This window comes from Ovis canadensis, chromosome 10 (assembly GCF_042477335.2).
Source record: "Ovis canadensis isolate MfBH-ARS-UI-01 breed Bighorn chromosome 10, ARS-UI_OviCan_v2, whole genome shotgun sequence".
In the NCBI taxonomy this organism is placed as follows: domain Eukaryota; kingdom Metazoa; phylum Chordata; class Mammalia; order Artiodactyla; family Bovidae; genus Ovis; species Ovis canadensis.
In genome coordinates this window covers 63284963-63298181 of record NC_091254.1, presented here as the reverse complement: position 1 = coordinate 63298181, position 13219 = coordinate 63284963, and the positions used below count along the sequence as shown (strand labels likewise).

At 37.3% G+C, this 13219-nt stretch overlaps 1 protein-coding gene across 8 annotated transcripts in view; it reads left to right on the top strand.

The window, feature by feature from the left end:
* The window catches only part of KLF12 (KLF transcription factor 12), a 515262-nt gene that overhangs the window by 303600 nt on the left and 198443 nt on the right, over nucleotides 1-13219 (top strand). The window lies entirely within an intron of this gene.

The window sequence follows — 13219 nt, the reverse complement described above, 5'->3', positions numbered from 1 at the left end:
TTTTTCAAGACTTGATTTCTAAAGGCATGTATATGTTTTTATTGAAGGAAAACAGTAGGTACACTTTAAATATATATGGATGATACCAAGGGAAAATGGGTGCATTCCTTTATTTTTAGATTTAAAACACATATCTGTCGTTGGGTTTTCTATAGGTATGCTTAGTAATCAAGCATTAAAATCATGGTACTTGGACTTTCTCTGTGTTTTTTCTATATCATATCTGCACATAGTGACAGCTCTGCTTCCTTTCTAATCTGTATTTTTAAAATTTCTTTTTCTTATCTAATTGCTTTAGCTAGAAGTTATAATACTGTGTTGAATAAGAGTGGTGAGAGTGGACATCCATGTCTTTTTCCTAATCTTAGAAAAATATTTTTCAGCTTTCCAGCATGGAGTATGATATTGGCTGTTGGTTTATCATACATGGCTTATATTTTGTTGAGGTGTGTTTCTTCTGTGCCAACTTTGTTGAGACTTTTTATCATAAATGGATGTTGAATTTTGTGAAAAGCTTTTGCTGAATCTATTGAGATAATTATACAATTTCTGTTCTTCAGTTTGTCAGTATGTTATATCACGTTCGTTGACTTCTAGATATCCTTATATCCCTAGGATAAATCCCACTTGTTGAGAGTTTATGGTCTTTTATGTGCATTTTTAAAATTTGATTTTCTAGGATCTTATGGAGGATTTTTACGTCTGTGCTCAGCAGGGATATTGGCCTGTAATTTTCTTTTTTGTAGTGTCCTTATCTGGTTTTGGTATCAGTGTGGTGTTAAAGACCTCATAACATGAGTTTAGAAATATTTTTTACTCTTCAGTTTTTTGGTAATAGTTTGATAAGAGTAGATATTGGTTCTTTTTAACATATTCGGTAGAGTTTACCTGTGAAACTGTTCGGTCTTAGATTTTTCTTACTGTGCATATTTTGTTTACGGATTGTATTTAATTACTAATGACCAATCTGTTCAGAAGTTCGATCCTTGATTTCGTCTGGGAAGATTTTAGGTTTCTAGGGACTAGTCCATTTCTTTTAGATAGAGGCATTTTTTGTTGATAATTTTTGAATTACAGCCCAAAGGGAATGTAAATGTGTATAGCAACTATGGAAAACAGAATAGAGATTCCTCAAAAAAATAGAAACAGAACTGGCATACAATTCAGCAATTGTACTTATGTGTATTTTTCCAATAAAAATAAAAATTTAATTTTAAAAAGTATATGTACCTCTTGTGTTCATTGCAGCATTTGTTGCAGTCACTCAGTCATGTCTGACTCTTTGCAACCATATGGACTGTAGCAAGCCATACTTCCCTGTCCTTCAGCATATCCTGGAGCTTGCTCAGACTCATATCTGTTGAGTCAGTGATGCCATCCAGTCATCTCTTCCTCTGGTATCCCCTACTCCTCCTGCCTTCAGTCTTGCCCAGCATCAGGGTCTTTTCTAATGAGTCAGCTCTTTGCATAAGTATTTGAGCTTCAGCTTCAGTCCTTCCAGTGAATATTCAGGATTGATTTCCTTTAGGATTGACTGGTTTGCTCTCCTTGCAGTCCATGGGACTCTCAAGAGTCTTCTCCGACACCGCATTTCAAAAGCATCAATTCAATGCTCAGCCTTCTTTATGGTCCAACTCTCACATCCATACGTGACTATTGGAAAAACCATAGCTTTGCCTATATGGACCTTTGTTGGCAAAGTAATATCTCTGCTTTTTTTTTTAAGTTTATTTTTTATTGAAGGATAATTGCTTTACAAAATTTTGTTGCTTTCTGTCAAACCTGAACATGAATTAGCCATAGGTGCACATATATCCCCTCCCTTTTGAACCTCCTTCCCATCTCTCTCCCCATCCTACCCCTATAGGTTGATACAGAGCCCCTGTTTGTGTTTCCTGAGCCATACAGCAAATTTCCTTTGGGTATCTGTTTCACATATGGAAATGTAACTTTCCATGTTACTCTTTCCATACATCTCACCCTCTCCTCCCCTCTCATCATGTCTGTAAGTCTGTTCTCTATGTCTGTTTCTCCATTGCTGCCCTGTAAATAAATTCTTCAGCACTATTCTTCTAGATCCCGTATATGTGTGTTAAAATACAATATTTCTCTTTCTGACGCACTTCACTCTGTATAACAGATTCTAGGTTCATCCACCTCATCAGAACTGACTCAAATGTATTCCTTTTTATGGCTGAGTAATATTCCATTGTGTAAATGTACCACAACTTCTTTAGCCATTCATCTGTTGATGGACCTCTAGGTTGCTTCCATATTCCAGCTATGGTAAATAGTGCTGCAATGAACAATGGGATAAATGTATGTTTTTTAGTTTTGGTTTCCTCAGGGTATATGCCTAGGAGTGGGACTGCTGGGTCATGTGGTGGTTTTCTTCCTAGTTTTTTTAAGGAATCTCCATAACATCTTCCATAGTGTCTGTATCACTTTACATTCCCACTAATACTGCAAGAGTGTTCCCTTTTCTCCACACCCTCTACAGCGTTTATTGTTTGTAGACATTTTGATGATGGCCATTCTAACCGGTGTGACATGATATCTCATTGTGGTCTTGATTTGCATTTCTCTAATAATGAGCAACAGGACTGCAAAAGGTCAGGGTTCATTCCAATCCCAAAGAAAGGCAATGCCAAAGAATGCTCAAACTACCGCACAATTGCAGTCATCTCACACGCTAGTAAAGTAATGCTCAAAATTCTCCAAGCCAGGCTTCAGCAATACGTGAACTGTGAACTTCCAGATGTTCAAGCTGGTTTTAGCAAAGGCAGAGGAACCAGAGATCAAATTGCCAACTTCTGCTGGATCATGGAAAAAGCAAGAGAGTTCCAGAAAAACATGTGCTTCTGCTTTCTTGACTATGCCAAAGCCTTTGACTGTGTGGATCAAAATAAACTGTGGAAAATTCTGAAAGAGATGGGAATACCAGACCACCTGACCTGCCTCTTGAGAAACCTATATGCAGGTCGGGAAGCAACAGTTAGAACTGGACATGGAACAATAGACTGGTTCCAAATAGGAAAAAGAGTACATCAAGGCTGTATATTGTCCCCTTGCTTATTTAACTTCTATGCAGAGTACATCATGAGAAATGCTGGGCCGGAGGAAGCACAAACTGGAATCAAGATTGCTGGGAGAAATCTCAATAACCTCAGATATGCATATGACACCACCCTTATGGCAGAATGTGAAGACGAACTCAAAAGCCTCTTGATGAAAGTGAAAGAGGAGAGTGAAAAAGTTGGCTTAAAGCTCAACATTCAGAAAATGAAGATCATGGCATCTGGTCCCATCACTTCATGGCAGATAGATGGGGAAACAGTGGAAACAGTGTCAGACTTTATTTTTCTGAGTTCCATAATCACTGCAGATGGTGACTGCAGCCATGAAATTAAAAGATGCTTACTCCTTGGAAGAAAAGTTATGACCAACCTAGATAGCATATTCAAAAGCAGAGACATTACTTTGTCACCAAAGGTCCATCTAGTCAACGCTATGGTTTTTTCAGTAGTCATGTATGGATGTGAGAGTTGGATTGTGAAGAAGGCTGAGTACCGAAGAATTGATGCTTTTGAACTGTGGTGTTGGAGAAGACTCTTGAGAGTCCCTTGGACTGCAAGGAGATCCAGCCAGTCTGTTCTAAAGGAGGTCAGTCCTGGGTGTTCTTTGGAAGGACTGATGCTAAAGCTGAAACTCTAATACTTTGGCCACCTCATGTGAAGAGTTGACTCATTGGAAAAGACCCTGATGCTGGGAGGGATTGGGGGCAGGAGGAGAAGGGCACGACTGAGGATGAGATGGCTGGATGGCATCACCGACTCGATGGACGTGAGTCTGAGTGAACTCCGGGAGTTGTTGATGGACAGGGAGGCCTGGCGTGCTGCAATTCATGGGATCGCAAAGAATCGGAGACGACTGAGCAACTGAACTGAATAATGAGCACTGTTGACCATCTTTTCATGTGTTTGTTAGCCATCTGTATGTCTTCTTTGGAAAACTGTCTGTTTAGGTCTTTTCCCCACTCTTTAATTGGGTTGTTTTTCTGTCATTGAGTTGTATGAGCTACTTCTATATTTTGGATATAATCCTTTGTCAGTTGTTTCATTTGCTATTATTTTGTCCCATTCTGAGTGACATTCATTTTCGCCTTGCTTATAGTTTCCTTTGCTGTGCTAAAGCTTTTAAGTTTAATCAGGTCCCACTTGTTTACTTTTGTTTTTATTTCTGTTGCTCTATGAGGTGGGTCATAAAGGATCTTGCTTTGATTTATGTCATTGAGTGTTCTGCTTGTGTTTTCCTCAACAGTTCTAAAATTTCCTGTCTTACATTTAGGTCTTTAATCTATTTTGAGTTTATCTTTTAGGTATAGTGTTAGAAATTGTTCTTATTTCATTCTTTTACATGTAGCAGTCCAGTTTTCTCAGCACCATTTATTGAAGCGACTGTTTTTGTCCCATTGTATATTCTTGCCTCTTTTGTCAAAAATAAGGTAGCCATAGGTGCATGGGTTTATTTCTAGGCTTTCTATCTTGTTCCATTGGTCTATATTTCTGTTTTTGTGCCAGTACCTAAATGTCTTGATGACTGTAGGTTTGTAGTATAATCTGAAGTCAGGAAGGTTGATTCCTCCAGCTCCATTCTTCTTTCTCAAGACTGCTTTGGCTATTTGGCATCTTTTCTGTTTCCATATTAATGTGAAAACTTTGCGCTAGTTCTGTGAAAAATGCCATTGGTAATTTGGTAGGGATCACTTTGCGTCTGTAGGTTGCATTTGGTGGTATAGTCATTTTCACAATATTGATTCTTCCTACTGAGGAACATGGAATATCTCTCCATCTGTTTATGTCACCTTTGATTTTTTTCATCAGTGTCTTATAATTTTCTGTGTACAGTTCTTTTGTCTCCTTAGGTAAGTTTATTCCTAGGTATTTAATTCTCTGTGTAGCAATGGTGAATGGGATTGATTCCTTAATATCCCTTTCTGATTTTTCAGTGTTAGTGTATGGAACTGCAAGTGAATTCTGTGTATTGATTTTGTATCCTGCAACTTTAAATTCACTGATTAGGTGTAGTAATTACAGTATCATGTCATCTGCAAACAGTGAGAGCTTTACTTCTTCTTTTCCAGTCTGGATTCCTTTTATTTCTTTCTCTTCTCTGATTGCAGTAGCTAGGACTTCCAGAACTATGTTGAATAATAGTAGTAAAAGTGGACACCCTTGTCTTGTTCCTGATCTTAAGGGGAATACTTTCAGGTTTTCACCATTGAGAATAATGTTTGCTCTAGGCTTATCATATATGGCCTTTACTATGTTGATATAGCTTCCTTCTGAGCCCATTTTTTGAAGAGTTTTCATCATAAATGGGTGCTGAATTTTGTCAAAGCCTTTTTCTGCATCTACTGGGATTATCATGTGGTTTTTATCTTTCAATTTGTTAATATGGTGTATCACATTGATTGATTTGCATATATTAAAGAATCTTTCCATTTTTGGAATAAACCCAACTCAGTCATGGTGTATGAGCTTTTTGTTGTGTTGCTGAATTCTGTTTGCTAAAATTCTGTAGAGGATTTTTGCATCTATGTTTCTTAGTGACATTGGCCCGTGGTTTTCTTTTTTTGTGTTGTCTTTGTCTGGTTTTGTTATCAGGGTGATGGTGACCTCATAGAATGAGTTTGGAAGTGTTACTTCCTCTGCAATTTTTTGAAAGAATTTTGGAAGGATAGGTATTACCTCTTCTCTAAATGTTTGTTAGAATTCTCCTGTGAAGCCATCTGGTCCTGGGCTCTTGTTTTTTGGGAGATGTTTGACCACAGCTTTAATTTTAGTGCTTGTAATTGGGTTGTTCATAATTTCTCTTTCTTCCTGGTTAAGTCTTGGGAGATTGAACTTATCTAAGAATCTCTCCATTTCTTCCAGGTTATCATTTTATTACCATATAATTGTTTATAATAGTCTCTTATAATCCTTTGTATTTCTGCATTGTCTGTTGTAGTGTCTCTGCTTTTTAATACACTGTCTAGGTTTGTCATAGCGTGTCTTCCAAGGAGAAATTGTCTCTTACTTTCGTCGCTCCAGTTACCATATGCAGTGATTATGGAGCCCAAGAAAATAAAGTCTGTCAGTTGATTCTACTTTTTCCCCATCTATTTGCCATGAAGTGATGGAACCGGATGCCATGATGTTAGTTTTTTTGAATGTCGAACTTTAAGGCAGCCTTTTCACTCTCCTCTTTCACCTTCACCAAGAGGCTCTTCAGTTCCTGTTTGTTTTCTGCCATAAGGGTGATGTTATCTGCATATCTGACGTTATTGATATTTCTCCTGGCAATCTTGATTCGACCTTGTGCTTCATCTAGCCCAGCATTTCACAGGGTTTACTCTGCATATAAGTTAAATAAGCAGAGTGACAATATGCAACCTTGATATACTCCTTTCCCAATTTGGAACCAATTTATTGTTCCATGTCCGGTTCTAATGGTTGCTTCTTGACTTGCATACAGGTTTCACCAGAGGTAGGTAATGTGGTCTGGTATTACCATCTCTTTATGAATTTTCCAAAGTTTGTGTGATCCACACAATCAGAGGCTTTATTACAGTCAATGAAGCAGAAGTAGGTGTTCTTCTGGAATTCTCTTGCTTTTTCTGTAATCCAACGTTTATTGGCAATTTGATCTCTGGTTCCTCTGCCTTTTCTAAATCCAGCTTGAACATCTGGAAGTTCTTGGTTCATGTAGTGTTGAATACTTGCTTGGAGAATTTTGCGTATTACTTTGCTAGCATGTGAAATGAGTGCAATTGTGTGGTAGTTTGAACATTCTTTGTCAGTGCCCTTCTTTGGAATTGAAGTGAAAAGTGACCTTTTTCAGTCCTATGGCCACTTCTGCGTTTTCCAAATTTGCTGTCATTTTGAGTGCAACACTTTAACGGGATCGTCATTTAAGATTTGAAATAGCTTAGCTGGATTTCCATCTGATTTAGAATTAATGTTTGATCTAACCATTTATAAAATAATCTGAAATAGCTTGTTTGTAGTGATGCTTCCTAAGGCCCACTTGATTTCACACTCCAAGATGTCTGGCTCTAGGTGAGTGATCACACCATCGTGATTATCTTGGTCTTTTAGATCTTTTTTTGTATACTTCTTCTGTGCATTCTTGCCAACTCTTTTAAACCTTCTGTTTCTGTTAGGTTCATACTGTTTCTGTCCTTTATTTTGCCTATCTTTGCGTGAAATGTTCCTGTGGTAGCTCTAATTTTCTTGAAGAGATCTTTAGTCTTTCCCGTTCTATTGTTTTCCTCTATTTCTTTGCATTATTCACTTAGGAAGGCTTTCTTATTTCTCCTTGCTGTTCTTTGGAACTCTGCATTGAGCTGGGTGTATCTTCCCTTTTCTCCTTTGCCTTTAGCTTCTCTTCTTTTCTCGACTATTTGTAAGGACTCCTCAGACAACCATTTTGCCCTTTTGCATTTCTTTTCCTTGGGGACGGTCTTGATCACTGCCTCCTGTATGAATCTCTATCCACAGTTCGTCAGGAACTCTATCTATCAGATCTAATCCCTTGAATCTATTTGTTAGTTCCACTGTGTAATCGTAAGGGATTGGGTTAAGGCATGCCTGACTAGCCTAGTGGTTTTCCCCACTTTCTGCAGTTTACGTCTGAATTTTGCAATAAGCAGTTCATGATCTGAGCCATGGTCAGCTTCCAGTCTTGTTTTTGCTTGACTGTATGAGGCTTCTCCATCTTTGGGTGCAGAAACTATAATGAATCTGATTTTGAAAGTATTCACAGTAGCCAAGAAATGGAAACAACCTGTGTTCCCCTTGAAAGATGGGTGGGTAAAGATATATGTTTGTGTATGGACATACACAGTGGACTGTTAGCCATGAAAAAGGATGAAATCTTGCCGTTTGTGACAGCATGAACAGAGCTAAAGGGTATTATGCTGAGTGAAATAAGTTAGAGATAGAAAAACACCATATGACTACTTTTAGTTGAAATATAATGTAGCAAAACAAATGAACACATACAACGAAAGAGAAACATAGTGTTTGATAAAGAGAACACACAGGTGATTGCCAGAGAGGATGTTGTGTGAGGCATGAAGGATTGTGTGAAATAGGTAATGAAAATTAAAAGGCACTAACTTCTTGTTACAAAATAAATAAGTCATGGGTATGAAATGTACAGTTTGGGGAATATATTCAGTAATTATGTAGTATCTTTGCATAGTGACAGACGGTAACTAGATTTATCGTGGGGTCATTTTTAATATATATAAATCCCAAATCCGTGTGTTGTATACTGGGAACTATTATAGTGTTATATGTCAGTTGTACTTCAAACAAACGGCAAAAGAAAAACAAGCTCAGTGAGAAAGAGGATGAAGGTGGTCAAAAGGTACAAACTTCCACTTACAAGATAAATGACTACTAGATATGCAGTGCTTTACATGATTAATACATTTAACACTACTCTTATGTTGTATGTAAAAGTGAAGAGAATAAATCCTGAATTATCACAAGGAACAATTTTTTTCTGTTTCTTTTATTTTGTATCTATATATAATTCAACTTACTATGATAATCATTTCATGATGTATGTAAGTCAAGTATACCTTAAGCAATAGTACCTTAGTTATATTTCAGTGATACTCGAAGAAAAAACTTCATACTACTTGGTCACTGAGAAAAACACAGAGTAATTGACTGGATTCTAAATTCATATGGTGGGAAATTAAAGCTTGCCTCTCATAGTTCCAGTTTCTCAATGTGTGTAGTGAACATTATAATTCTCGTGTTGCAGATCTTGAGCTAGTTTACTACCTCTGTATATACCCAGGTTTTCAAAGACACTGTTATCATTACTTCTTAGTGTAATTTGATCTTTAGACTCATAATACCGTACGTCACTATAGTTAGGAAATATAGATAGAATTAAATTTTCATTCCATCTAACACATGTCATGCATGTATATGTATGTAATTTATATGCATACATGTTTTATATATATAATTGTAGCTTCTGCTTATCTTACGGCATATTGTGCCATTACCCAACCCTCCAACTCCCTTCTAAAAATAGGGGAGAGGTGCACGTATTTGGGTTTCCCTAGACACTAGAGTGAAAGAAGTTTCATGATAATGAAAAGATTCTGGCAATTCTAAGTAAGTCAGTCTGGATCTAAAATAATCTTTGAAGGTGTATTAGTTTACATGATCAATGTGGTTACTGTCCTACAAGAGATTTAGGAACACAATTATGGAATTTTTAGTGGTTTTTTTGATCATTTCTCAGTGACTCTTCCAAATACAGCACAGCCTTCATAGTTTAACTCTTTACAGATAAAGGAAGAGTACAAAGCATGACAGACAGTGGCAAAGAATCAACTTTGAGGCTCACAAATCCCCTAAAATCTGAAGAGATTTCTTAGTTTTCAGATGACATTTTATTGTTGTAAGAAAGGTTCATAAAGCATAAAAAGTGATTTTTTGTGGAATGGTTATTTCTTTCATTACACTTTCAATATGTGCTCATCTCTTTTCCATTCTCTCTTTTTTGGACAGTTACTTACCATATTGTTTTTAAGACGTTGAAGCACAATAACCTTCTCTTTTTAACTAGTGGAGATGGAAGACAAGGAAAATCTATTCTTCTACTGATAAAAGTTTTAATGGAATAATGAAGAATAGAATTATGTATGCTGAGATTTGTCTTGAGTCCTCTGAACAGCAGTAAGATCCAATTTACCCAACAAAAGCCTTCGTAAATTAAAAGACAGTCTTATGATTTAACACACCTTTTATAGTAAAAATATTGAAAGAGGTAACCTATATTCATCTTAGTCTAAATTATTTTCATCTAAAAATTACAAGGTTTTTTCCATCAGAAATTTAAATGTCATGATCAATAAGCAGTGTTTCTCTATAAATTTAGAAGTGGCCATAATGTTCTCATGTATTCAGTCACTTGTTATGCAATCCTGTATTTTGGTTTGTTTGAGAAAGCTGTTTCAGGATTTTTTTTTTTTTAAACTCATGGTGATAAAACTTGGCCAATTTCAGATAAATGTTTATTTGGAGCTTGCAACAATTTTGAAGGTTATTTTGATGATTAGGAAGGTTTTATTTTAAGAAAACAGTTGGAACTTTTTTGAACTTTAAAGAATAGTACCTTTATTAACTTTGCTGACTTTAATATTTTACATTTGTTATATCTGTGGATGGCTTGAGCACTATATGTAGATTAAAATTGGGCAGTTGCTACTCAGTGGCGCATATGTCACTTGCTTCTACTTTTTAAGATATTTGGTTTTTCTGATGATGATTAAACTGTAAGAGTGTTTGTAATCAAAGCTTTCTAATCTGACTGTACACACTGAAAATAGTTTTGATTATTTTAAACATTTTCATCGTTTAACATACTAATGGATTTGTTTCTCTGTCTTGTGAGATGACTGTGCCCTTTTACAGAAAGAGCCCTTCCTGTATGCGACAGTGCTACTTACTAGTTCACTTTGTTCTTTGCCTGCTACTGAAGTAGCATAGATTTTTTGTGACTGAGCACAGATTTCATGCAGAATTAAAGAATGTCCCGAACAGTAACTGGAGAGAATCAGATTCTGTGTGTTCCTTGCTCATGGATAAAACTTCTGGCTTCTCTGTTTAACTAGTAGGAATGGCCAACTTCCAGTATCCAAAAGATCAGTGTGCATATTGTGAGTAAATGGCATCCGAAGGCTGGAACTTCACAATTCCAACTTTGTAGCATTCTAGAATGGTGCCTGGTGGCCTTAGTCCCTTTTTGGAGCCCGCGTATGTGATATTCATACAGAACCGTCACCACCAGCATTCACCTAAATGGTGAATTCCATAGTCTCCTTCCTTATCTCAGTTGGGAGCACCAATTTTCCTCAACTATCTCAAGTGAAAGCCATAGGAATTATCCTTGATACCTTTCATTCCTTCATCATCTGCATCTCCTTCATAACTTCTAAATATGAGTTTTATCTGAATTCATCTCTGCCTCCCCAAGTGCTCAGCGGAACTTAATAGCCTCTTTAAATAGGTTTCTTTAACTTCTGTTCTCACTCTCCCCTCAGCCTGTTCTTCATATAGCAGATTTCTCTTTCAAACTTAAAACCTTTTAATGTCATTGCATTCTCCTAAGAGTAAGACCTATTTTTCATTCATAGCTTAAGGTTCTTGCTCGACTGCCCCTCTAGACTTCTCTTTCTCTAGCTATTTGCATAGCTTGTTCCAACTCTTGTTTCAGTTCTTAATTCAGATGACCACTATCACTAAACCCTTCTATTACCACCTTTTGGCAAGTGCACCAGCTTCATTGGTGAAGAGTTGTAGGAATGGTGGTAACGAAGGCAAATGTGGATGCAAGAAGATAAGTGGGTAGCCTTCTGTAATAGTCAAGACTAGATGATGGTGACTTGAACCAGGTTTGTGGTATTAGAGATAAAGTAGCATAAACCAAGTTGCAATGTATTTGAAAGTTTAGTAAATATCAGAGTATTGTGTAATTAGCACTGGAAGAGGTTAGAGGGCAAGATAAACTGGGCTGTTTATCTACATCCATAGACACAGAAGCTATTAATATTTCAATCTTATTTTATAAACTCTTGGAAAAAAATGAACTTTTGAACTTGAAAGGACCTTGTAATTTTTTAAAAACACTATATTTTGATATATAATTTGGAAATAATTGATCTTTATTGTTGCTATAATCTAAGATATAAACTTGAATAAGGGCCATTATTTTTCTCAAACTGAGGTTAGTTGACTAAGAGTAGTTGAACAGCCATCAGAGCGTGAATATCCTCATTTCTGCTCTGCTATTTGTGAGTTGCAAGAACCTAGGCACCCGACTTTTCATATTTGTGCCTCACTTAAAACTTTTAAGATCTCTAAGCTATACATTTAAAATTGAAAGATAAAATTTTATGGTTAGGACTTTAGGAATTGGGAATGGGTAACTGGTATTTTACTCAATACTCTTAATTTTTTCTTGAAGACAGTGCATTTTGTTATGCTAATGAAATAAAGCCTTTAGTTCCCATGTGGGGAAAAGAAAAAGATCCCCCTTATGAATTGGATTTGGGGGCTGATGAAAGACAGGAGGAACTTCCTGGGTGGTGCTCATGGTAAAGAACCTGCCTCCCAATGCAGGAGACATAAAAGACGAGGGTTCGATCCCTGGGTTAGGAAGATCCTCTGGAGGAAGCCATGGCAATCCATTCCAGTATTCTTGCCTGGGAAATTTCACAGACAGAGGAGCCTGGCAGACTACAGTCCATGTGGTCACAAAGAGATGAACATAACTGAAGCAACCTAACATGCACATACACACGAAAGACAGGGGATTGAAGGATAGCCCCTTAGTTTTTTATCTTGAGTTACTAGGTAGCTATTGATTCTATACAATGACATAGGGAAGACTAGATTAGGAGAGGGCTTTTTACAGATGAGAGAATTGAGTGTTCCTCTGGATTTGTTACATTTAGATACTAAGTAAAGATTTCAAAAGCATCATTCTATGCTGCTGCTGCTGCTAAGTTGCCTCAGTCCGACTCTGTTATGACCCCATAGACTACCACCAGGCTCCCCCATCCCTGGGGTTCTCCAGGCAAGAACCCTGGAGTGGGTTGCCATTTCCTTCTCCAATGCATGAAAGTGAAAAGGGAAAGTGAAGTCGCTTAGTTGTGTCTGACTCCTAGTGACTCCATGGACTGCAGTCCACCAGGCTCCTCCATCCATGGGATTTTCCAGGCAAGAGTACTAGAGTGGGGTGCCACTGTCTTCTCCCATCATTCTATGGGAATGTATATTTGGAAGTGGAGGTTTCATAGATTGACATGCTGATGTAAGGGATTACCTTAAAGATCGTAAACAGAGTAGAAGGTACAGGACTGGGCTCTAAGGAGCTTTAGTTCTGAAAGTTCTGGGAGCACAATGAGTGCAGCCAGCAAAGAGGCCTAAGACTTAACCAGCAATACAGGCAGAACACCAGGAAAGGGTGTCCCAGAGGTCAAAAGAAGCAGGTACTTAATGAAGAGGTGATTGTTCCACAGTGTTGAATGTTGCTGGAACATCAAAGTTGAAAATAAATAACAGATCGACAGCAAGGTCATGGGTGGTCTTGATGAGAGAATTCTCAGCTGCCAATATTGTGGCCACAAGTCCCATGTGGC